The sequence below is a fragment of the Anguilla rostrata genome, chromosome 7 (assembly GCF_018555375.3).
Source record: "Anguilla rostrata isolate EN2019 chromosome 7, ASM1855537v3, whole genome shotgun sequence".
Lineage (NCBI taxonomy): Eukaryota > Metazoa > Chordata > Actinopteri > Anguilliformes > Anguillidae > Anguilla > Anguilla rostrata.
Window position 1 is genome coordinate 40,785,993 of NC_057939.1, and position 24,231 is coordinate 40,810,223.

Here is a 24,231-nt window from a genome sequence, read left to right on the forward strand (position 1 = left end):
CAACTGGTAGATTCCCTCCCCGGGCAATGCTACAGCGAAAGTATTCACCGCTGAAAGTGGCACCACCCGGGTTCTATAGCAGATGGTGCACAGTAATGGTCAGTGCTAAATCAACTCTAATAGAGTACAGTTTACCCTGAAAGAATACATGATCCATATGGACTCGGACTAACTGCTAGAGTTTTAACACTGAACAGTTTACTTTGTGACACATTACTCCTCTGAAATCCAGTGTATTAGCCGGATGAGTCACCTTGCAGTCTCCATTTATTAGTTATTCAGGCCTGTACTGTAAATTCATCAAACGCATTTACATAACATTACAAAAGCGCATAACTTCTGATGCCTTAGCAATAATCCATTCTGAAGCCCTCAATAACAGTGGCATTGCCATATGCTCGGTTTTCCTACTCTATCAGAGAATGCATTATGAGGTATAATGACATGAATGCAAAACATAGTAAATTAACTTTCCCGGCTCGGACTTGAAATTCATGGCCGCTGGTCGAGGTGGGTAGAGCAGTGGTCTACATTCACATCATTGATTGATTGATTACAGTATTGTAATTGCACACAACGGCAGCCCAGCACATTATTACTCATATACTCTCAGATAATGTTCCCCCTGTATGCATTTTAACTGCCGGTGTTGAAGGGATACTATTGTCCACTGCTTATTTGATTACATTCATTTCAAAAGCAGGTGTTTTGTTGCGCCCTTATCATTAACCTGGCTGTGGGCTTTCGCGGCGCTTCAGTCGACGTACTGTCGAGTGCTCGATTTCGACAGTGACTCTTCAGAGATGATAACATCGAAGAGGAGATAAGAAAAGCAATTGCGCCCCGCAACAGCCGAAAACAGTTCTTTATTACTCAGCCTTCATTCTGAGGCATACATTTAAATGCGACGGAGAGGAATGTGGGAGGGACTCGGAGCTGAACTGGAAGTCGCTACGGATGCTTAATCCAGGCACGAGGCCGCACGAGAGCTAGAGGCACCATGGATTGGATGTAAAAAAAAAGACAGAAAACCTAATTAGGCACTGAATCAATAATTCTCCTAATTCATAAATTTGTCACTTAATTTGACCGTGGCAGGAACATGGCAGTGTCGATTTCCTATCGAGACATTTCAGGCAGGTTCCTTGGAGATGATATATCTGGTTTTGTGAAGCAATCGAGGCCATCTGACTCGTCCAGCAAAAACACAACTCTAGCTCCCATCAGCCCTCCAACAAGACCCCCCTTGCTGCGTCTAGTGAATCGATGCGGCTTCATGTGGATTTGAGGCGGACACAGTGGGCCAGAATCGTAAATTTACTTGAGATCTATGAGAGTTTATGTCGTACTGTGGGTGGATTCATTAGCTGGACTAGACATCCCTGCATCCATGTTGTGTACTGTCATTTAAAAAAGTAGAATTCACAATATAAAGTACTGTAGTAAGATGGTAGCCAAAACATTCTGTGGCGATTATTTAACACGTTGTTGTTGTTGTTGTTTATTTTTGTGTCTATTGTGATGGTTTTTGATTAATTAACTTTGAACAAAACTAAATTATTTTGCCAAAGTATTGTCCCTTGTTTGATTACAAGTCAACCTATATTGATTTTCCAAAATGTGTACTTTTCCTTTATCATGGCATTGTTCACATGTACAGAAAGGTCTCCTGTACATATGTATTCTTGTGGTTAAGGGGCATTCTCTATAAGTGGAGAAAGGGGAGGGACGTGTGGGTGGTCCTAACTGATTTTATCTTCTTAGGTTATGGTTTTCAGGCATTCTCTTAGAAAGACACATTTAGAAATAATTAATTTATAAACATCCATACAAAAAAGGCTGAGGCATTTGTTAAAATGAATGCATTATGTTAGGGCAAGAACCACAATGAAGCTAATATATAAAAGCCACTTAAACAGTATTACTGGATTTGCATTCGTAATTAAATAAATAAATAAATAAATAAATACATAAGTACCAAGTTCCATGATATTCAAACTTATTATCCGTCGTAAATCACTGAAAAATAACCCATGTTGTGCACCTTTGAGAGTGGGAGAGAGATCATTATTTTGAACTAATAACAGGACAGAGACTTCATTAATTTGACTGATGCATTCGTCCAAGGCAACAACTGATGCTATTTTAATAGCTGAAAAGCCCACACCCGGATACTAATTCTACTTGGTACCCCTCCATCTTTACTCTTTATATATTAGGTAATTTCTTGGTCCTTGTCTCAGAATAGTGTACCATGTTGCATCTTTCTTATAAACATATATGTGTATGTGCGTGCGTGTGCATGCTCATGCGTGTGTGCGCCTGTGTGCACATGTGTATGTGTATGTGTGTGTGTGTGCATGGATTTACATGTGTGCGTGTGTGTGTGTGTGTGTGTGGGTGTGGGTGTGTGTGCGCTTGTGTGACAAATACACCACCCTTGTCGTTGATGAGTTGGAATGACCAGTTTTTTTGTATTTATTTATTTATTGAAATTAATAACAAATGTTCTAGAAGGAAGACAAGCATGAACAATTTCAAAAGAAAGTAAATAAACATTTCAATATAAACAAAGGGCTTTTAAGAATAGATCATTTTGACAGACTGTATAATGCTTTAAAGACTTGCTGATACCACGGAATAGAAAAGGCTGCTTTTGTAAAATCAAGAGCGTAACAATTGTTCCTGCTTTAGGGGGAACCGTGCGCATTGACATCACTATCAGTACAAACTATTATCAGCTCTCAAATGAGAAACCAGTTGCCAGTATTTAAATATGCATACCCACTGCACTATATGATAAACATCCATTTTTTTTATATTTCTGCTGAAGTTGCCTTTGAAGCTAAAATTAAAAGAGGTATCACGCCATTGCATATTACAAACATCTTCTTTGATGGATTTAATTTACTGTATCTTGTTTTGATTTTAAACATGGCTATTTAGCTGTTTCTGGTGAGCTTAAGTATTTTTTAAACACTGGCACACCCCTCCAGTTCTGGTTTGCAAGATGTTATATTTCAGTAAACATTGCCGTGTGGTTTTTCCATTCCATGTGCGGTGGGTGCATATAACCATGCTTGCCTTATGACCTGGGCATACTGTTTTGACCAAATCGAATGCACAAATGGAACAGGCATTTTTATTAGTCACCTATTTTCAAATAGGTTTTTCATATTTTTACTTATTATTTTTTTTTAAGGGGGTGGTCGTGAATAGCTTCGAATGTGTCATCAGCGGTTAACCGGAGATTACAATGACTCTTTAGGTAGAGCAGCTTGTTATTTCAATGTTGATGAGGTAGCTGTCGCACCCGGGGCCTCCTGCAATTTCCTACCATCAACTCCTCATTACCCCCCGGGTCACAGAGGTGGGAGAGCCTGTCCCTCGTGCATGATAACAAATGGGCTGCTAGTCATCAGGCCCGTGGAAACCCGAAGACCCCCGCTTAGCGCACAGCATTTGACGTGGACACCATTAAATTTTAATTGCGCATGGCACAAATTCCCCGCCTTCGGTCGAACCGTGGTCATTGTTAGGTTTGAATCCGCCCATGTATTTATCTAATATGATTTTTGGCTCAAGGTATGGATGTAAATCCTGTCAGTAGCCCCTTACAATGACATTAACTTATAATGTACGGTTCCTTTTTTCCCCTCCAAGAATATTCTTCTGAAGTAAGTTCCCTGGCATATTGTAATAAGAACAGTATTTACATGCAGATGCAGTATTTATCCCAGTTTTTTTCCCCATCTATATGCAATTTTCTGCTAGAGGCTCAGCACTTTATAAGTTGCCTATTAGCCATTAAAGTGTATTCATTTGGTGGATTTCCTTATTTGAGGCAACATCAGGGGAACTGAAGACATAAGGGCAAAATACAAATAGCTCACAAGCAATCACAGGCCCAGCCAGCATTTAGTAATGAAAAAGCAAAGGACTATTGAGTTGACTGCCATTTATTTATCGAAAGACGTTAGGGATTTCCCCCTCACACAGAATTCAGTTTCATGTCAGGGCGCGGGGACCCAGGGAGCTTTCCGTCAGCCCGCCAAATCGAAACAAATGTGCACGCCCGTTTGGAGATTCAATTTGCTTCACTTCGCTCGGTGGCGGAGGCCACCATCAAGCCCGGTGCTTAATAATTGTGTACTCTTCCTCTGGGTCTCATCCTAGCTTCGCTGTGATGTACCTGCAATTATAAGTTTTGACAACGTCGTATGTCAAGGCTCACCTGCCATCTTTCCAGGAAGGTGGTGTGGCTTTATCCGTCAAAGTGGAGCGGAGGGAGAGTCACCGGGAATGTAACAACCTACCCTCTTCAAGAACAAAATACCTGTTAATTTGCTTACCTTAACTTTATGCTGTCAAGTGTCCTCAGGCATCCTCCTTTGAACACACTCCTAAATATACCTGCTAATGTGCAAACATTGCTTCTGTGTTTGCAAAGCACCTTTCAATAAGCATACAGAACACTCTTAAAAGGAGAGTGGAAAGCTGAAGCCTCCAGAACAGTGTCATACACAATATACAAAATGAAGAAGGTCCGTGGTTCAAATCCGGCCGGACATGTTCTCCTAGTTTCCTCCGGGTACTCCTGTCCAAAGACATGCAGGTAGGCTAATTGGAGATTCTAAATTGCCCATAGGTATGAATGTGTGAGTAAATGGTGAGTGAATGGTGTGTGTGCCCTGTGGTAGACTGGCAGCCTGTTCAGGGTGCATTTCTGCCTCTCGCCCAATGCATGCTGGGATAGACTCCAGCACCCCCTAAACCCTGCCCAAGCGTGTATAGATAAATGGATGGATGGATGGATGGATGTCAACCTTTACATTTAAAGGAATCTTTAACCTAGACCAGGAGAAAATCTAAGTATGCACCCTCTTTCAATGATACACGTTTTTGGAGTAAATACAACAATTCAAAACCTGAACCCATAAACAGAGTGCTGTATTGCTGAAATAATTTAAATAAAAATCAAATCAAATCAAAATTAGCACATTGACCAAAAAGTTTCACATTTGTCTGAATACAATATCATTCCCCCCCATTTCTTTTAGAAAAATGTTCTGTAGCATTCGGTCCACCGGAGTAGCGGATTGGTCTCCTCGTCCCCTCACAACTGGGGTCCCTCAGGGCTCTGTCCTTGGTCCCCTCCTCTTTTCTCTGTATACTAGGTCCCTTGGCCCTGTTATTGCCGCCCATGGCATGTCATATCATCTCTATGCAGATGATATTCAACTTTTCTACTCTTTCTCTCCCACAGACACTCAGGTCTCCGATCGCATATCCGCCTGCCTGAGTGACAGCCAGAGCTGGATGACCAAACACCAGCTCAAGCTCAACACAAGCAAAACGGAACTTCTCCATATTCCTTCTCTTACCTCTCCCACTTCTCATCTGCCCATTTCTTTAGGAGACACTCCCCTACACCCTTCGCAGAGTGCCCGAAATCTTGGAGTTGTGCTGGACAACAGGCTGTCACTCTCTGAGAATATCGCGGCAACCACCCGGTCGTGCAGGTTCATCCTGTACAATATCCGCAGAATAAGACCACTCCTCACCAATTATTCCACACAGCTCCTGGTCCAGGCCATGATACTGTCACGTCTGGACTACTGCAACTCCCTCCTGGCTGGCCTCCCAGCATCAGCCACCAGACCCCTTCAGCTCATCCAGAATGCAGCAGCACGTCTGGTTTACAACCTCCCTCGTGACTCCCACGTCACTCCCCTCCTCATCTCCCTCCACTGGCTACCAGTGCAAGCTCGCATCCGGTTTAAGACACTGGTGCTTACTTTCCAAGCAGTCAAGGGGTCAGCTCCTGGTTATCTGCAGAAGATGATCAGACCCTACAAGCCGGCCAGATCGCTCCGATCGGCTACTACAGGGCGGCTGATTCCTCCCCCAACACGAGCAGCAACAAGGTCTCGACTCTTTGCAGTTCTGGCCCCACGATGGTGGAACGATCTTCCAGTGGAGGTCAGAACAGCAGAGTGTCTGAGCACCTTCAAACGGAAACTCAAGACGCACCTCTTCTCTGTGTACCTCTCTCCTCTTCCCTAAACCCCCTCCCATAACTATTAAAAAAAAAAAAAAAAAAATTTTTGGTTCAGACTATCTTGTTTCTCCTTAATGTATGCTATCATAGTAAAGGCTTTTTATCTGCATTTTGTTCAATGGACTTAAGTGGACTTGATCCTGAGTTTGGTTACACTGTTGTAAGTCGCTCTGGATAAGAGCGTCAGCTAAATGCCTATAATGTAATGTAATGTAATGTCTCAGCTGCGCCGGCTGGTGGAGAGAGCACACGCACCTGGGTCGTGTTAGCTAATCAGCCCAGGTGTCTTTAAAGGTGTGCTACTCTCCACAGTGTGCGGCCAAGACTGACAATACCTTTCGTTTTGAAGCTTTGAGCAAGAAATACCGAGAAAGTAGTTATTTTAGTTTGTTGTTTCAGTTTATTGTTTTTGCCTGGAATCTGCGACGGGGAAGGGTGAAGATTTTATTTTGTGTTTGTGGGCGCCCTCTCTCTCTTTCCATGTGGCAACCAACAGTGTTCCCCGGCACTGCCACATCTCCCTCCCAGGGGTGTCACACTGATGTATGATAGGTTCCTTTTTTTCATCCAGGATATTGTTGAATTGTTCAGCGTTTTCTCCAATCTCAGTCATTTGAACTACATATAGTAACCTTGCGGTAGCTTCCTTAATTGGGTTTTCTTATTTTGTACTTGCTTTGTTTCACAAAACAACCTGATTGAGGCAGTTTCTGGGTTATGAACCTTCCTCTTCGTTGTGGTCATTTTGACCATCATCAGGTCACATGTGTGTGTATGTATTCCTGTTTCAAAAACTATTTGCTCTTCATGGTTTAATATTCGCAATCCATTACCTGACTGAGGGACCTAACAAAGATACATGTATTTTAATTCTGAAATCATCTGGACCATCATGTGAAGACAGCCCACTAATGTTATGTCTCAGAGTAATATTTTGCAGCTAAACTCTGTGCATCAAACTATGTACATCGTATTTCGTGCTCAATAGATACCTACTTTCCACTATGCTCAAAACTGAAGACAATAGTCAGCAGTAGTTGTAGTGTGTATTTCAGATCAATATTGGACTTTTCAGTTCTAATAATAACCGGTGATCCAAGTACAGTGTCCCCTAATTAAACTTCCAGTTTAAAACCTAGGGCAAAATTTTGTAATAAATGAGAGTGGTGGTATAAAAAGTGTATGGAAAAATGAACACATATTTCCTTTGCTCTTTGCACCACTTAAGTTTGTGAATAACACATTATTAAACACATAAAAATAGTTTGATAATAATACTTCAAAGTGATTATATTTTACCATAACTTCCTTTAACTTACGGTGCAATGTCTGATCTGGCAAGGGCCCGGAGACAACGGTTTATCTGGAGAGTGTGAAATAATGAGTTTAGTAATTAGTGCATCAGCCCTAACATCTCCTATTTTAAGTAATTGTCAGACTTCTGGTAATGACCTCTTGTGGTGAATTTAATGAAAGTGCTGCGGAGAGAAACTGCTGATAAGCAGTTCTGGACATCTCCGACTCAGAGAAAGCACTCTCTTGATATTATGATGTTGTCAGGAAATGAGAGCAGGGCACTACGGAGGAAGACTGTCTTGATAAGACACCTAAGATGCCCAATGTTCCTGTGCTACTAATGAATATTTATACCAACCTCCCATTCCTGCAAGCAAAACAAAATGCTTAACAAAATTAGGTCTACTACGAGGCTTTCTTAATGTAATGATTAAATTAAATTTAAGGGACTGTTTGAAGGCCTGCTGAATGCATTTACTGTCAGATGTTTCTGTAAAAAAGTAAAAAGAAAAAGAATAAATAATAGTACCTGTTCAATTCACCAACTGTCAGACAGGTGTAAAATAAATCTAATTTAAAAAAAACACTTGAATACATGATGATTTATTTTATTTTATGTCACGTTGTTTTTGTTTTGCCTTCAGATACTGCTAACATATTAGCATTATAAATGTTTGCATTATAAATGTCCAATAGTTGTATGTATCCGTTGTTTACCAGGATATCTATTTAGGATTTAAAAAAAATTTTAAAAAAACAATCGTCGCAGTGCAAATACCCTTTTTCACACTGTGTTAGTCATGCATTGATATTTGTCATGTGTTCAAAACTTCTTCTGGTCTTATGAGAATTATATTTTCCCACCAAAAGGACTATGGTTCCATTGAGAAAATGGCTTTTTTTAAAAAATATATCACTCCCATTTCTTCCTTGACAATGTGTAGTGATGTAACATGATACAATGCATCATCCATGTCAGCACAAAGAGCAACAGAGTGACACCACATCGCAAAATAATGCATGGGAATGATACGGGTCCCCAGCAAACACTGCCCATTCCTGTGGTGGGGCTACGACACAGCTTTTCCTGCACACATCTGGATGACAGGCGAAGTGCTGAAGATGTGTTTTGACAGCGCAATAACCTGCACTGTATATTTTTTGATTGAACTGGGATTAAGTGTCTCTTCCCTTTATAAGTGAATTTGAAGCAGTCCTATTTCCACTAGCTCATTTCTCTTTTAATTCTCTGAATCTTTCACATCGCAGTTAGGTGCTCCTGACATCGGATTTCAAAAGTTCTCTGAACACTAGAAACAAAGAAACATCAATGACTATTCTATCATTTCTGGTGAAAACAAATGGGTCATGGAAAAAAAAGCTATTTTATTCATTGTTTATTCTTTATTTTATTTTTTTTCATTGTGAATGCTTAGAATAGGAGCTAGTTGATGTTATTCAAAGTCTCACCAATTTGCAATTTTATTCCCCAAAAACGAGAAACTTTCAAACCTCTGCATTGATCTGGCAAAGAAAAAAATAATCAACAAAAAAATCTTCATATCCTGGGCCCTCTTAGCATCTAATTTATAATATTGCAGTCATCGGCAATAATTGACCTCCATTTGTTTCAAGTTATCAATTAAACAATTAGTAATGCAAATATGACACTCAGCACTCAGTTTTTACAAATGACAAAAAATGGGTGACATTAAGTCTAAGTACAAGTACAATAATCATATTCGTGTAAAGGGGAAAACTTCACACTGTACATTTTAACTTTTACTTTTATAAGGGTACATGTGAAGAATTAGTTCTTAACATAAAATTACACTCATCCATCATCCAAGACAGGGCAGCTGACAGATCATTTGTAAAACCCTTCAAAACATATTCTCTGAACAAGCATGGGGATTATTTTGAAACCTTGTAACCCTGTATTTTAAACATCATATTATAAATACATTTCTGTAGACTTTTTTTTTTTTAAGAAAAGTTTTTGACCAAAACTAGACCACGTTAAACAGGAAGACCAGAGAGCATCCACAATATGGTCATACAAGTAAAGTACTGGAATGTTTAGATCATGAACACCACATGTACACACAGCGAAGCCTGCTTTGGCAACCACCTTTGTATGTAGGCCACCTATCCATGATGTCAACTTTTTGGTACTCCCTTTTCTCTATACAGTTGCAAGAAAAAGTTTGTGAACCCTTTGGAATTACCTGGATTTCTGCATTAATGTGGTGTGATCTTCATTTAAGTCACAATAATGGACCAACACATTCTGCTTAAACTAATAATGCACCATCAATTGCACTTTTCATGTCTCTATTGAACGACATTGTCTAAACAATAACAGTTCAGGAAAAAGCATCTGAAACCTTGTATCTAGTAACTGGTAGGACTGCTTTAGCAAACTCTAACCTGACCATCCTGTTCTTTTGCGTCAAACTAGTGTTTTGCCTCTTTCAGTATAGCCTATTTTGTTCTGTTCGGGAAGTCTCCTGCAGACACATTGACACATCCACGTCCGCCCCCTGTAGAGCATTTCTGATCTGTCCGATGGTCGCTTGGGGGGGTTTTCTTCATTCAATTCTTCTTTACAACTCTTCTTACCAAGCCAGTTCTCGTCAGACGCCTATTTCTTGCGCAGTCACAACTCATGAATACTATCAGTGCTAGTACAAAAGTTGGAGCTATTAGCATAAGGAGGTGCATACATGGATCAAAAAATATAAATAAAAGTCAACTTCATCCATAATGGAAAATGGTATGCGGCATTTCGATCCTATGGAGAATTGGATTCACCTTAGGCCATGCCTACTGGTGAAGAGCACCCGACTTGCGTTAACTAATCAGCCCAGGTACTTAAAGGAGTGTTCCTCTCCCCGGTTCGGGCTGAGACTGAAAGCACATGCCCAGAGAACGAGTCTGTTTTGGAGTTTGTTTGTCAGTTTGTTGGAGCACAGAAATGAATGAAACAAAGTGAAAGAAAACGGTGGTAGAGCTGGTCAGCTGAAATGTTGGCCAGCTGAGACCAGTGGCAAGCTGAAAAGCAGTCACTGGGTTTTGTTTTCTTTTGTCTTTGTTGGTTTTGTTTTGTCAATTTATTGTTTTTGCCCGGAACCCATGAGGAGGGAAGGGTGAATGTGTTTTTAAATTTGCTTCCGTGTTGGTGTGGGTATGCTCTCTCTTTCTATCTCCTTCAGGCAATTTTAGTGTATAAACCTGAAATTGCCACATCTCCCTCCCAGGGGTGTCACACGCCATGTGACATGGTGCCTTCCCTGTGGAAATTTTTTTGTAGCCATAGATCCTTCTTGGGCATCTTCTGATAACTGATGTCTGTTTTATTATATGACAAGGCATACTGTCATTTCTGCAGTACTGAATATTATACCAATCTAAAAAACGGTAGAAAAAACACACTCAGTTTTTAAACTGCAATGCAAATGTAGCACTTCCAAATGAATCCTGCTGGGACAGGTAAACAGAATGCAAAAAGGAAACCATTGGATCTGACGATTGGTCATTTAACAGCCAAAGAGCATGAAGCTGTTGTACAAGACCAGGTCTGCCTTATGGTGCAAACACTGTTTTCTTCACGATATCCGCAGTTTCCAATATGTTCATACCATCGTGCATACTGCTAAATAAGTTCAAGAGTGGTGTAATGAACGCCAGGGTAAAGTCAAACATCAACATACTGGAGAGAACACAATATTGATTTACTCGTCCTTCATCCTTCGAAGACATGGAGACTTTTGTTCCTGAAGAATGGTCCAGTATTAAACTACACACAGTTCATAACTTGTATGACAGCATTTCAAGAAGAATCAAAGCTGAACTGAAGGTGAAAGTGGGCCCTGTTTCTAATTAGCTACTTGCAAAAAAACAGTTCAACCACTTGAATGTGACCAGGACTTATTATTGCATATACCTTGGTTTCTGAAACTCGCCGCTCCACCACAACCCCAGCCTCCGAAAACCTGAAGGGCAATGGTCACCACTGAAAATAGAACACATTCTCAATCGCGAGACTTCTCCAGGTTGTAAATAGCACTGGTTCCAATCTCAGTCTCCCATCTGTCAAACACCTGCTTGCCTTGAGCAAATCTCAGAGGATCATTTCTGTTACAAGCATGTTTTTTTGTTGTTATTTTCTGTGGCAGTGAGGAGAAGGACAGCAGTGACCACAATTTCAAGAGCGCCATTTGCAGGTCGGTTCTGTCAGGAGCACTCGGGGGGGTCAGGAGCATTCGCGCTTGTGACATTTCTACCGCCTGACAGTAGGCCTGATAGGGGCGTCTGCCCTCGTACGTGAGCCAGAGTGATGGAAGCTCTGATGGAAAATCTGATCCAAAAAGAACGCACAAATCCCACGGTCCGTGGATGTCGGTAGCATTTTAAGATCTGTTAGTGGAATAAAAAGAGCCTTTCATCCTCCATCAAAAATTCCAACAGACCATTGATACAGTACATTGGAAAAAAAAAACTAAATGAAAAGAACCAATGAAATGATGATGATGATGATGATGATGATAATAATGATGATAACAATGTATGTCCATTTTTTTTTACCTAATTGCATTTACTTACTGTACATTTCCTAGCCCATCACACTATGAAAAAAGGTTCCACAAGCAGATTGTTTCATTTTTTTAAAATATATATTTAAAGTTGATGCTAATGCCCTGTTGGTTTCTAATAAATAAATAAACAAAATAAATAAATATATCTTTGTAGCACAAAATGTGTTTATTACAGGTTCAAATAGAAAGTTTAAGCAACACCTTTGTGCCTTGTGTTCCCTTTATAATGAGTGTATTGATTATACATCACAGAAACAAAATGCAGCCTTGGTAAGAATTCTATTAATTTATTTTTTTGGGTGGAACATTTTTATTGATTTTAGTTCAGTCAAATGACTGGTTTTATCCGCTTAAAAAAGAAAAGATAAGAAACAAGATATGTCCTCCAATCGTCCAATATGTATGAAGATCACCCTCATGAGAAATGGCTATTTGGCCTAAAATAATACTTCTTTATCCATTGATTAGTGCCTCTAATTAGAGGATCATAAATCCAAGTCATGTGATATGTATTCATTGCTGTTTTTGCATGCAGCTTCATTATTTGGCCAGCATATTCCCATGAAATGGAGGACAATATAGCATTTATAGAAACAATGGGACTGCTAGTATACAAGTCAGGGCTATTAGCATAATGGGATTCATGCGTGGATAAAATAATAATACATGCAGAGTGAACTTTATCCATAATGGGGGAAAATGTTCCCTTATCTGTGGAAAGATTTTAGTCACCATAGTTTCTTCTCTGGCATCTTCTGATATCTGATGACTGATGTCTGTTTGATCAAATGAAAAGGCATTTAGTCATTTCTGCACAATTGCGTTCTACAATTATAAAAGATGGGGGAAAAACCAAACTTAAGCCTTAGACTGTAATGTAAATGTTGCACTTTATCTTCCAAAGGAAGCCTGCTGAAACAGGTAAACAGGATGCAAATATTTTTAAAATACCTAATAAATAAATAAATTCCAAAGAAAATATGTTGTAGAATGTGAGTTCATGTAATTTATTCATAATTTAATTGATGTGTGTTTTCCACATCTTTGCTAAATAAATGCACCTATGAGCCTTGAAATTTGGACGTAACAAAGAACAAAAACCTGGCCATATATCGATTTCTAGATGAAATAATTTCTCTATGGAGAAAATGAATGGCGTCTCACATAATTGTCCTTGTCAGAGTCTGTGATTTAAGCTTGCATTTAAAAATTCCACATTGCCTCTCTTAAATGCCACTGGATTCACTGAAATAATTATTTCACGGCAACCAATAATATACATCACAGCTAGAGGTTCCTTGACATTGCTTTTGAAGCTAGTCAACGCTAATGTTAGTCAGCAAATACATGTAAAGGAACTACTTCATGAGCTTAAGGAAATCACTAACAGGAACAGCAACAAAAACAAAAATAGCAATAAATATATTTACAATGATATATGTGAAACAATGTAACTATACACAGGAATGTTTGTGGCGTCTGGCTTCCTGAACACGGGACCGATCCTCTACTGAGTTACGTTGAACAAGAACTTTCCTGGTCAAGCAAGGCATAATGAAGCGCCTGTCCCCTTTCTTCTTAATCAAGCAGTGAGATCACTGCAGTGGCACAAGTAACCACCAGCATGGGGCAGGACCTCTGCCTTTTAGGTGGAAATGGAGAGCCTGATTCAACACGCTTAAACTTTAAAGCAGTAATCAATGGTTTATCACGGCTAATCAGCTAATCAAATGTTTTTTTTTTTTTTGCACTCAAAAAAAAAATCTACCCACCAGGTTCCAGGGAACACAATTGGGGCTCCCTTGCATCACTCACTTAAAATACAAAATTAACAAAAATGTAAAAACTCTCAAAAAGGTACAGGGGAAGGAATTGCAAGAGCCATGGTGGCTCTAATGTACCCCACACTTAACTCGCGTTTGTAGCTAGCCAAATGATGCATTTCGCCTCACCTGGCTATTCGAAATATGCAGAAGTGGTGGTTCTGTTCTGTAGAATGGACTTTTCAGAACCAGATTATTATTATTTTTTAATAATTATATATAAAATAATGATGTATATTTTTGGTGCAGTTCCCCTTTACTGATGAAGTAACACATTTGCTTACCTTAAGAACAAGGAAATCTAAATTCATATTGTAATTATATAGAAATATATTGTATAGTATATGTCTGTGTTTAGGGCACTCCTCTGTTTACAAATATGGGTATTCACAAACCACTTCCACGAGAGTGGCAAATACACCAAAACGATATGCTAATCAAAAAGTTAAATATCACTAAGAGTGTGCAAAACCAAAAAAAAAAAAAAGAAAAGCACACATTAGAGATTGTGCATTGTGCCATTTAAATGTTAATGGAATTTTTTTTTTAATGGCAGAAACGTGAATTTATTACTGTGGAAATTAACTAATTTTCTATCCTCAGTGTTCTCAGAGCATGCATGTTTAGTAGCCTGGGGATAATTGGATCCATTGTACTGTAAAGAGCACTTTTTTTTCTTTCCCCCACACAAGGAAGATGACAGATGACGGTTCTTAAGAACAGTTCAAGTGTTCCAAGAACATTAGTCAGGTCTCCCGGATACCGTGTACATCTTTATGGCAACATGTTGTCAGAGAAGCTTCTGGGGAGTTTCCTCGGAAGTTCCAGCCGTAACAGTGGCCGGAACAAAGAAACATACATAACTTGAACAACCTGCTTCATCAAAGTCAAAATGTGAGCTTTTTAGTGGATGGAGTGGGTTTTTTTTGTCTTCTTCTTGCCAAGACCTAATTCAACCCAGTTCAAAGGTGAATGTCTGATTGCGTTCTTGCAACTTGCATGATATTTTCAAACACAAATCTTTTCATAAAATGTTTTTATTATTATTTCAAACCTCCATAGTCCAGAGCATGGAAAGGCCCACAAAGTGGGGGAACTAGTGGCAATAAGGAAAGCAGTGCTGAGATGTTTGGTGGTCATTTGTAGTGGATAGTGGGAACATAACTGAAGTTACTCTGCTGTTTTGTGTGTGTGTGTGTGTGTCTGTGTGTGTGTATATCTGTATGACCGCGGGTGCGTGCATGTTGTCTGCGTGCGTGCGAGCATGCATGCATGAGTGTATTTGGAAGCTTCAGAAAGGTTTGTAGTTTTACAGTAGAAAAATCCCTTTTGAAAAATATTTTAATCATCTCGGTTTGAGCCAGTGCTTCTATAAACTAACCCAGATGAGTAAAAACACTTGTGAGGATGTGCGCTAAAATCACTGGCAGAATGACCTATGTAATGTTTATAAGAAGAGGGGTAACAAAGAAAGCTCTGGATGTTTTGCAGGACCCCCCACACCCTGTCTGAGTTTTCTCTCCAAACCCTCAGGGCATAGGTTTGCCTAAAGGTGGTAGTAACATGTCATCGCTCTTTTAGCCCAGTTTGAAAATGTAACCGGAGGGTATGTGGATTAAGACTGCCCCTATGAACTCTAGATGACATTGTTTGTTACTGTTAGGTGTATTTTATGTATCTATTTTATGTTGTTTTTATATGTCCCTTTATATATTTAATGTAAGATAATGTATATGTATTTTATGGATTTGAATCTTCTAAATGGTTTCCTGAAGAAAGAATTACCACAGAAGGAATAATAAATATTTCTCTACTCAACTCTACTGCACTCTCCTCTACCGCAGGCTACTGTGCTCTACTGTACTCTACTCTAACCTACTTTGTGTTTGTGAAATGAAGTTTATTGAAATTAAACCAATATGCTTCTTTAAAAACCAGCAGAAACCGCAGCCTTACAGGACTGAATATAATTTTTATTGAGTATTCCGGGAATCAATTGTTGTTATTATTATTATTAAATACATATTACTCGTCATTTTTTAATCATGTCACCATTTGTAAATTTGTCTCCATGAACATCCAAACCCCTCGCCAAGTAAAAAAGATTCTTCTTGACGGTATTGGCCACGCGCTTTCGGATACTGTATGTTTTAATGATTTTGATTTTGATGCATTGTCACCCACTTGCTCTTCCTCAGCTGTTGCTCGAATGATTACCAAGCCTGCGCTGGTCCAGTGCGTACATGCACGGTTGTCTATCTGTCACTGTGTCCTTGATTGCATGTTTACAGAAGATGTGCAACTCTGAACACAACATCTCCTGGCTAATAGTCCACTGAGAAATAAATGTCTCCATACATGCACTGTTGCTTATTTCCTGTAATTACACTGATAGAACTGGATAGCTTCCCAAAGTGGTATAGAGGTGACTCCATTGATTCCTGGAAGCTTGCTGCTGACTTATTTATTTCTTCTGCGCTTGGGGGAGGTTCCATTTTTCCATCTTTACAATCAATAATGAGTCGATTAATGTTATTATAATCACATTAGTTAGGCCCTGGAAAAAAAGTCAATTCAGTATAACATTTTTGAAAGACTACGTATGCAGTGAGCTCTATAATGGTGGGGACAAAGACAAATATTTTTTCTTGATTTGGCTCTTTACTCCACAGTTTTAGATTTGTAATTAAAAATGTAGATGTGGCAGATTGTCAGCTTTTATTAAAGGGTGTTTTCCATACATTTTGGTTTCTTTAATACAGTCCCCCCATTTCAGGACACCATAATGTTTGAGACAAATAACCTCATTGGTGTTTCTGATTATTCAGGTGTGCTCACTTGTATCATTGTATCGGGTATATGACAGCATTGAGTTTCTAGTCTTGATTCTAGACTTGTGCTGGCCTTTGGAGTCTGTTATTGGCATTTGTGAACATGAGGACTACAAAACCAACAAAAATTAAGGATGCCATTATGAGGCTGAGAAATACAAAATTAAAAAAAAAACAGTCAGAGACAAATGCCAAAACATAGGCTTACGGAAATCAACTGTTTGGAACAGCATTAAGAAGAAAGAAAGCACTGGTGAGCTCAATCATCGCAAAGAGCCTGGTAGGCCTAGGAAGACCTCTAGAGTTGATGACTAAATCATTCATAATGAAGAAAAAACACAAAACACCTGTCCAACAGATCAGATATACTCTTCAGGAGACAGGCATGCATGTGTTAGTGACTACTGTCTGCAGAAAACTTCACAATCACTGTAAGATGTTAACCACTAAACAGGATGTCCACGTTATACTGTAGTTTGCTAAGAAGTACCTAAAAGAGCTGGCAGAGTTCTGGAAAAAGGTCTTGTGGACAGAGACCAGGATTCACATGTATCAGAGTGATGGCAAGATCAAAGTGCGGAGGCCAAAAGGAACTGCCTAGGATCCAAAAGCACCCCCCTGATCTGTGAAACATGGTGGTGGGAGTATTATGGTTTGGGTATGTATGGCACCACAGGTATGGGGTCACTTGTCTGTATTGATGGTGTAATTGCAGAATAGCAGTAGCAGAATAACTTCTGAAGTATACAGAAACATCTTATAGGAAATGCTTAAAGCCCATTGGAGGGTGCTTCATCCTATAGCAAGACCATGATCCCAAACAAAGGAGTTTTTCAAAGGCATCAAAGGAGTTTTTCAAAGGCAAAAACAGAACATATGTTTCATATGCTGAAGAGGAAATTAAAGGGAACAAGCCCCTGAAACAAGCAGGAGCTGAAGATGGCTGCAGTACAGGCCTGGCAGAGCATCACCAGAAAAGATACTCAGCACCTGGTGATGTCTGTGGGTCACAGACTTCAGGAAGTTTGTGCATTTCATGCAGAGGATATTTTACAAACTACAAATCATAACTACCATCATTTACATAATATTAATATAATCCATTGTATATACCATTGTTTGGTTGAACATAATAACACAAACAATTCCACAAATGGATAGTAAAAAAGAAAATCAATGTACGTATCAATAATTGCCATAATCCTGAAAACATGAGGGGTGTATTCAATTAAAGCAAAGATTCGTAATGCACTGATGCACCCCGCAGCCGGGGATCCAAACTATTGCCAAGAAAGTGCCAGCACCAACTGAAGCCGGAAGTCCCCCAGGCCAACTCATAATTGACCCAGCATTGTCCACAGAAGGACTTTAGCAGGCAGGGCATTCCCTGTCTCATTGCACTCTGGATGTGGTGTGCTAGTCTGTGCTTTCCTGAATCCCTAGCAGATTAACTTGGTTATCAATGTATTCTCTCATGAAAGACTTCTCTTAAACATAACTCCTGTGTATGCCACACTTGTGACAGACTGATAAGGGCTTTGCAACTAATTTTCCTCTCTTTCTGGAGGTTGGTACTAGGTATTTGTGACTATGTATGTCCCTTGTAGTTGTGAGGATATCACTATGTAAAAATGTAAAGGAATTTGTTTGTTTGCAATAATAATTTGACATATCTTAAAAAAAAATAAAATAAAAAAAAATAAATAAATAAAATCCAAAAGACAAAGCAATTATTTTCTTAAGTTTAATTGAATCTTGCCAACAAAATAGAAAACAAAACATGAATTGTCTCTTCAGTATGTACATACATATGCCAGCCAAAGCCAAGGCTTCATTCCACTCTTGTCTTCGATGGGCAGGGCGAGTACAATAATCCAACTCCTCTATCACTCTTCAAATGACCATTTCCCTTTTTTGTATTCTGAAACATCAATTGTCCACCAAACAAACAGAGACATCAACACCAATCTTAATGATAATTAATTTATGCACAAAGCCTTATGCTAGCTTTTTGGAAGCATGGTCTGGCCACTTGAATGAGGCTGTGACATTAATTTAGGAAATAAAGAAGCAGATGGTGCCATTGGTCCCCAGGGTGCAAACACTGGATTTTATCATCCTACACTGGCAGACAGACAACTGCAGCTCTGTTTAACTCAGCAAATCGTGTACATGCACACACACACACACACACACACACACATACACACACACATACGCAAGCACACGCACACACACATGCACACAAATGTATACACAGACATGTACACACACATGAATGCATACAGTACAGGCCAAAGTTTGCTCAAAGTTTTCTTTTTTTCTTTTTTTAGCCTAAGGTAGAGAATAATTCAGTTAATATATGCACATATATTGAATAACAAACCAAAGTATAAAGTTTTTTTTTTTTTTTCAACGTTTACTTACAATAATTAAAAAAAAAAAAAGATGAGTTTTACTTAAAGATGACAAGGCTTTCCTCAAAATAGCCTCCTTTGGCTTTAATTTCAATAAAACTAAATTGGAAGTCTATTCATTCATTTTGCAAATGGGGGGTGGGGGGTACGATGGAAGAGGTGGGGTAGTTAAATTGACTGAAATCTGATCTACCTTAAGTTTTTTTAGTTTTTATTTATATATAATTTTTTTTTTTTTTAACCCCAGATAGCCTAATATTATTAGCTTGTAGTGTACATAAACTAGACACTAAAGCTGAACGAAATTATGGCAAAGAAGAAGGCATTAGGCTTAGATGTGTGGGGCCAAGTAAGGTTATTCCCTATGAGTAATTGCAAAGAAGCTTAAGATTTCGGGGTGCAGTGTTCAGTGTACACTCAGAACGGTTCAGCTGATGGACGGTAATGTTAACCAGGAAGGACCAGGAAGATCAAGAGGCAGTAAAGAAACATCTTGTGATGTCTAGCAAAAGAAACTGTCGTAAAATTGCGCCAAAACTACAGAAAGAAAGAAATGCAGCTAGAGAGAGACCAGTTCTTCTGACTAGAGTGAAATGGCAACTATGATTTGCTGGTGTAAAAGGATGCACATCCGCCTTTTTTCAATTTTTTTTTGTTGCATTATTGATGGTGCAAGGCTCACTGTAGTCTTTTCTTCCTGTCAGCAGCACATAGCAAGGGGTTTTTTGCAGATACTTTAGGCATTCGGCATACTAATAAAGGCATTCTGAATTTAGTTGATGTGTTATTGAGGTATATGCCATTTTACCTAATAAATAAATAAATAAATAAATAAGTAAATAATTAAATACTTTGTGGGAATGGTTAATATGTGTAAATGCATTGGGTGTGCCTTAACTGAATTCATAGTTCCTAGAATGAAACTGTTCCCACCACTGGCACATAAAGTCATTCATATTACAGTGTGTTACCTGAACTGTTCAAACATGAAATCCATGTCATGCATTTTCACTCAAAGAGCATGGCACTTCATATAGACCTGACAGTTGTATGTAAAACATTAAAATACACACAAAAACTGTTGGATAGGCATATAGTCTGTGTAATTTCCTGTGAGATATTTGTATCTAATATTGTCAATGACAGTACACCCAGATTGCAGGTATCAAGATACCTCCCCTATGTATTCCTTAAAATGTGATGCTCTCATAATCATCCCTTTGAGTATTGTTTCTTCTTTTTTGTTGTTGTTCATTCTGAGAATGAATGATGTTGAGTGATTATCAAGCCACACAAATTTGTTCATTTTTATTCAAGTTTTTTTTTCTTCTTCCCACCCTTGGTAATTGCGAATAAAAACAAGCGTTAAATATTATTTATAAAACAATCAATTAGTGTTCAGTGATTAATTAACTGACTGTTTTGAACGTTGTTTTACAGTTAAATTCTAAAATGGATGCATATGATTTTTTTTTTTTTTGCTTTGTCTCTACATCTCTGTCTAACTCAGCCAAGTTCTTTGCAATATCAACTTCGACACATTTTAGTTCAATACCACAAACTTTATTTTTCATGCAACTGTCTGGGTGTAGACCCACAGACTATGCATATTCAAACCTTGGCTAATACAGAATAGACTTTACATAAAAAATAATAATAATAATAATAATTATGTACAATACATTACTGCACATTTACATTTTAATAATGCAGGAAATTGTCCCAACAGAAATTTTAAATAAATACAATATGATATTCTGTTAAATTATTGCACAGGCAATCTCATTTAAACATTAAATAGTTTGGCAACATCTAGGGAAAGCACATCAGACGAATTTAAACAAAATAGTGAAATGGCATGTGCTAGTTTCCTCTTTAAGCATATAATAGACATTGAAAATACCAATAATGATGTTGCTGTTTACACAATCAACAATTAATTACAAAATACATTAAGAACCATCGTATCTTTCTTTGTGGAAGTTAATGTAAAGAATAGAACGTGTCCTTTAAATAAATTGAATTCAGTGTCTGTTTTGCATAAACTGAACTTATTTTTAAGCATGAATGAAATATAGGGCTGCCCAAAATAGAGAATCTAAACTGAGCCGTTCAGAGTAGGATGTCAACTCTCATTTTCTTGTCTTGACAGAAGGCCTCGCTGACGTTCCACTCGACGCTAAAATCCTCCAGTCAAACTCCTTCTCCTGTCATAGTGTATTTATTTTTCCGTGTAATTTTTATTCAAGCCTATTAAAAAAAAAAAAAAAAAAAAAAAAATGAAAAAATAACAAACAGAAGCATTGTTAAAGACCATCTGCTAACAGAATCAGCAGCCTAAGACAGTGTGCCAGCGCATGGCTCTTAAGTGCATTAGTAAACAATTAAATACCGCACGCCTCCTATTCAAATCCCACATGCTGCCTTTGTTTTCATTTGATGGAATGCCAGGAAAAGGAAAATATTTTATGTTGCTTCATACCCCCTAAAACATTGTGTCAGACATAGCTGCGTTGTCCACTTTATTGTGTGAAGGCCCAATGCTACTATAATATGTGTATTCAAATGAAAATACAGTATTTGTAGAAAGTATCAATTATGTTTTCAGATGCATAAATGAAATTTTGATTTGATCCAAAAAATAGTATTTCACCATATATCTGAACGTCTCACATGTCCTTAAGCATGCACTAAAGGTATGATGTCCGCGATTTGGCATTCAATTTGTTTTGTGTTCAGGCCCATACGTCAGGCTTAAACTAAAAAAAAAAAAAAAAAAATCACAAAGATAACAGACAACAAGCCATTTTCAGTCACAGTTTAGTTTGTGAATACAGATATACCCCTCATCCCCCTCTTCCCCATCATTGAACAATGTGCCAATGTATGACAATTATACCCAGCCTTACTTGGTTTTGAAATGCAGTTGGACAACAAATGACTAAGTCAATGTGCCACAGACTTGGAAAAGCCTTTTGGAAATGTGGCACATTCTCATTAACAAATCCCTGCCACTGGGCCTGGCTCTGCGTTGCGGCCCTAGCGCAAACTTATAACACAGCAGATGTTAAAAGCAGACGTGGGATTTGTTTAATTATTGCAGGTCTATTCTGCAGGTGAAAAACTATGGCATGTTTTTTGTTTCCTGCTCAGTTCTTTTCCTGTCTGACCTTGGCCAGCCTCCAGTGTTATCACAAACAGCGATGGTCTCACATTGCAGGATTATGAAAAAAATCTCATTGCAAGACCCTGCGGTGCCAGCTACCTTTGTCAGTCCTTGTGTACCCATTCAAAATGGCTGGCTGAGATAAAGGAGACAACAGGTAGGTGGCTTGGATGTAATTCCGCAATATCCCTGTGTACACCGAAATGGTGGTAACAGGCCCAAAGTACGCTTACCTCCCACCTCCAGCCCTCCCGCTTTTCTCATTTCCACTCAGCTATTTGGACATTTTGTTAGGAGTGTGCTTAAAGGCTTTCCGGAGCTCTAGCCTTCCGATAGGCTGAGTAATACCTCATTGGAAAACAGCTTTTCTTTTTTTTTTTCCAGAGAGCCGGCTGTTTGACTGAAATCTATGACAAACACATACAGTTCTGGTGTCATATGCTCTGTCTATGACTTTCACGTGAAGATTTCTTTTTCTACAGATTTGGAAAGCCAAATCTTATTGACCCACATTGCTTTATTTGAGTTCAGTTTAATTCTCTTCTTTCTTTATCAGATAGCAGGGTGTTTATTAAGGTTCACTACCTAACAGGATTATACAGTGACATGTTTAAATGTGCGCAATAGAGGGGGGGAAAAAATCTGACAAAATCATAAATAACAAATAAATAATATTCAAACATGTATACTTGCATAAAACAGTAGAGGCACTCTGTTGAACACTACAAGTTTTCATCACCCTCCTTGCTAAATAATTCCAGTTGCAGAAGACCAAAAACAGTCTTAGTTTGACAGCACCACTTGCTCTTGGAGGCTTGGAGTACCACAAATGCACCTCCCAGGAAACATAAGACAAAACTGGCAGTTCGCTAACGGCCTTAAAGCAGTGGTATTAAAGGGAAAGAAAGCAGCCCATCTGATTGGCCACGGTGAAACAAAACCAACACCAGGCACCATATTAGAACTGTGCCACATGGGCACTGCCACCTGTAGCCAAAACAAATTCTGAAAATTGCAGTTGGCATGTCATAATTTGCCTGTGCCTTGCATTACTGCTAGAGCTTGATTCAGACTGTAGGTGTCCGATTGACCAGCAGAGATTGCTGGTGAGTGATGACACATCGCAACTGAGCAGCTTCCTCTGTGGGTGGGGTTACTGGCAATTAGGCAACCAGTCACAGTCCGCATTAAGACTGGATTCGGTATAAGGCCACAGAGGCCATAACCTAATGATTTAAGAGGAAGTTTGTATCTGTTAAATGCATCATGTGCATTAAATTATTATTATTATTATTTTTTTTTTGCCTTGGATATCTAATTTTAATTATGTTGTATGAACAAATTAGCATGCGCTCAATTTAGTCTTTTTTTCTCTCTCTCTCTTTAAATTGGTGTGATTCGTTTTATGAATTCAAAAGGAAGTCAAACAATCATCATTTTAGCATTTTACTTAAGTTTTAGACAAGGCATTTGGCAATTTGCCAAGAAATTAATCATTCCATTAATTCAGTGGCAACTGGTTTCAATTAAGAGAATACTTGATCTAACCCTTGTGGCACTTTTAAATGTATGTATGTATGTGTGTGTGTGTGTGTGTGTGTGTGTGTGTGTGTTGTATTATCCATTCATCCATCCATTATCTATACCTGCTTATTCTAGTCAGGGTTGTGCGGGGTGTTGAAGCCTATCCCAGCGTGCATTGGGCGAGAGGTAGAATACACTCTGGACTGGTTCCGAATTGATTATTATTATTATTATTATTATTATTATTATTATTATTATTATAATGACTGCACTCTCAATATCTGGCAATGGACACTTTGGGTTCTGCAGTCCCTGATATTGGTGTTATGTTAAACTCAACACAGGAGTATGACAGTTGTAAAACCTCTCTCCCTCTCTCTATCTCTCTCCCCCTTCCACTCTCTCTCTCTCTCCATTGCGTTAATTTAGTGACATTTGTATTCCCATCCTCACCAAGTGACAGATGATAAAAAATCCACAGGTCAGGTCAGCTCCATATTTTTATGTATTATTAT